The 3,527-nt window shown below is 41.0% G+C and overlaps 1 protein-coding gene across 2 annotated transcripts in view; it reads left to right on the top strand.

The window, feature by feature from the left end:
* Positions 1-1,139: 1,139 nt before the first annotated feature.
* The window catches only part of PHLPP2 (PH domain and leucine rich repeat protein phosphatase 2), a 74,027-nt gene continuing 71,639 nt past the window's right edge, over positions 1,140-3,527 (top strand). For both annotated transcript variants that reach the window (XM_014529155.1, XM_005881163.2), the window contains exon 1: positions 1,140-1,475. The gene's annotated coding sequence lies outside the window, so the exon portion shown is untranslated. The remainder of the gene's footprint in view (positions 1,476-3,527) is intronic.

Genomic DNA, 3,527 nt, shown 5'->3' with positions numbered 1-3,527 from the left:
CCTCCCGCCCCGCCCGGCGAGAGAATCCCCGGAGGAGCCCCGTCTCAGGGAGCCGCTGGGCGTGTTGCAGGAGGAGGAGGAGGAGGAGGAGGAGGGGCTGGACGGAAAGGGGCATCCCTGCTCGCGGAGCCGGCCTGACGATCCGCTCCGGGGAGACGCTAATGGGGGAGCCGTTATGCAACAGGCAGCGTGCGGGGCTGCGGGCAGGACTTGGGGGGGAGGAGGAGGAAATGAGAGCAGATGCCGGCAAGTGGGGGCAGTGGAGCCGGGAAGGTGATGACAAGAAGTTCAGACGCACCAGGAATGCGGGATGGGGAGGGGACCGAGAGATGGTGAAGAGGAGTGGTTGTGGGAGACTTAGCCGGATGGCGTTTTCTCCCAGCCCTCGGAATACTTGGGCAGAATTTTTTTTTTTTCCCTGTAGGTCAGATAGGTAAACGAGGTGTTTTCTGGAGATGGAATGGAATTCCTTCTGGAGTTCTAGAAGAGGAGTCGGCAGGATTTAAAACTTTGCAGGGAGAAGGAAGAGAGAGAATAATTTTTTTTTTTAGAAGATTAGATGGGTTTCAAAATCAAAAATACTTTGCAAAACAATGAAAATCTATGATGTTAAAAAATACATTAATTGTTCATTGGGAATGAGGGTGAGCACAATATAGTTGTCATTAAGATTATTAGCAGGACGTCACAAAGATGGGAACACTGAAAAAAAATCATAGATTTGAAACACCTGGTGAATCCATGAAGCCACGTAAAACAGGACTCTAAAATACTGAAGTGTTCTTGCTACTACCTTCCAGTCTTAATCCAGAGATTTAAAGAAATAACTTTCCATAGTTTATCTCCACTTCTGCATAAACCTTGTACATATTTGCTGTAACTTACTTAACCATAAGCTGCAAATATAATTACCCAAATGCTTTTGGATATTTATTTAAAACCATAAGGTCACAAAAATGTAAACTGAATGAACAACAAAAAAAAGCCAGCTGAATTTATCAGGAAATGGCAGGCCTGAGAGATAGGTAATGCCCTCTGGTCTAGAAGGTAAACAACTTTAGTATATATATTAATTAAAAAAAATTTTTTTTTTTTTTTTTTTTTTTTTTTGTGGGGAGAGAGTTATGAGAGAAGGAATTGAGAAATGACTATCTTTATTGCAGGGTCCTACCTTCCTACACTGCCCGGAAGTGGTTCAACCCACCACTGGTTCCCTGGAGTTCCACTCTGGGGACCTTTAGAAAGATTCCAGAAATTGATCTTGATTCCAGTGCTCAGCTGGTGGTGTGGCAGGCTGACAGTGTCCAACGCCCTTGAATCTCTTGGCTTTATTGCATATGGTTAATGCTTTAAATAATCCTTGCCAATAAATGGGATTGACTATGGAAAATAGGAGCTATGCATTCTACATACAGAAGTTCCCTTAAATAGCTGAGTGGTTGAAGTGTGTGCCAAGGGAAACTGGAAAAGAATATGTAAGTAGAAGACTTGCTGAATTGGGAGGAAAGTCATACTCTGCAACATATTATTCTCTGAAGCCCCTTTGGAAAAGACAGTCTTTTTTGTAACTATTTTATACTTAACACCAAATTATGAACATAATTGTCAGAAAATATAGGTCTTCATAAAAAGTCTAATATAACTAAGCTGGTGTCCTTTAGCCAGATTAGATCTAGGTCCATTTGTATCGAGTTTTGGAAAATTTGATTCACAATCTGCCCCCGATTTATTTAGCAAACTGCTATTTAGGATGTACCCCTTTATAGTTGTAGTTGGAATATAGTATGATATTAATATTTTGAATTTTATTCTTTTTTTAGAGGAGAGAGAGGGGAGAGAGAAACATCGATTTGTTGTTTCACTTATTTATGCATTCACTGGTTGAATCTTGTATGTGCCCTGACTGAGGATTGAACCCACAACCTAGCGTAATATTTTTAATACTCTTAAGGTTATTGGGAGTATCTTTTTTTTTAAAATATATTTTATTGATTTTTTACAGAGAGGAAGGGAGAGAGATAGAGAGTTAGAAACATCGATGAGAGAGAAACATCTATCAGCTGCCTCCTGCACATCCCCTACTGGGGATGTGCCCACAACCCAGGTACATGCCCTTGACTGGAATCGAACCTGGGACCTTTCAGTCTGCAGGCCGACGCTCTATCCACTGAGCCAAACTGGCTTCGGCTTGGGAGTATCTTTGAAGCGTACATTTTTCTAGATGTTTCCTCCAGTTTGGGGATTTTTTTTTTTTTTTACTCTGTAGAAGATATGAAATTATAACTAATCTAGCCAGTGACTGTGATGAGATTAGTGTTTTGAATAATAGTGTTTTGAATTAAGTACTGAAGTGAGTACTTAATTCATGGCGTACTCTAAAGACTTTGCTTTCTAGAAATATCTTTAAATCTTAAATGTGCTTTTTATACATTTTTTTGATATGAGGTGATTATAGTTGTGTTCTTTTATAGATAAGTTTGTCAACAGTTCTTCTATAAGAGTGAGGGAGGGAGGAAATAAAGTGTTCTCAGTCTAGCAATTCCAGTGGAGTAGTGATTGTAAAAGCTGAAAGCATCTCAGAGGACGGTACTGGCCTTTCCAGCAGTTACCTGATGCTTTAGGCCATGGATGGGGAACCTTTTTTCTGCGAAAGACCATTTGGATGTTTATAACATCATTTGCAGGCCATACAAAATTGTCAACTTAAAAATTACCCTGCTATATTAAACATTTAATTAACTCACCCTTCATGCCTTGGCAGGGCCAGACCAAATGATTTCTTGGGCCGTATATGGCCCGCAGGCTGGACGTTCCCCACCCGTGATCTAGATTGGTGCTAGAAGGCCTGTGCTTTCTTAGTCTCTCATCGATGTTTCTAACTCTCTATCCCTCTCCCTTCCTCTCTGTAAAAAATCAATAAAATATATTTAAAAAAAAAATTACCCTGATATATTAAACATTTAATTAACTCACCCTTCATGCCTTGGCAGGGCCAGACCAAATGATTTCTTGGGCCGTATATGGCCCGCAGGCTGGACGTTCCCCACCCGTGATCTAGATTGGTGCTAGAAGGCCTGTGCTTTCTTAGTATCTAGGTCTTTTAAATACCCATTAATATCTATTAAAGTTCTAACTCAGCAGTTTGTCTTCATTCCGTGGAATTATCATATAGCCAGGAGGTAGATTCTTTGACCAATAACACACATATTTCAATAATGTAAAGTACCTGCTGGGCCTGTGTGGCTCAATGGTTTAGCATCAACCTAGGAAACAGGAGGTCACCAGTTCAATTCCCAGTCAGGGCACATGCCCTGGTTTTGGACTCAATCTCTGGTGGGGGATGTGCAGGAGGCAGCTGTCGATGATGTTTTTCTATCATTGAAGTTTCTATCTCTCCCTCTCTATTCCTCTCTGAAATTAAAAATAATAATTTAATCTAATAAAAGAGAAACATGCAAATTGACCGCACCTCTGCTATGCCCCAAGCCATGCCCACCAGCCAATCAGAGCGGCTGTATGCAAATTAA

This window comes from Myotis brandtii, unplaced genomic scaffold, assembly GCF_000412655.1.
Source record: "Myotis brandtii unplaced genomic scaffold, ASM41265v1 scaffold670, whole genome shotgun sequence".
Classification (NCBI taxonomy): domain Eukaryota; kingdom Metazoa; phylum Chordata; class Mammalia; order Chiroptera; family Vespertilionidae; genus Myotis; species Myotis brandtii.
The sequence above is the reverse complement of the archived record's forward strand: the minus strand, read 5'-3'. Positions and strand labels throughout refer to the sequence as shown.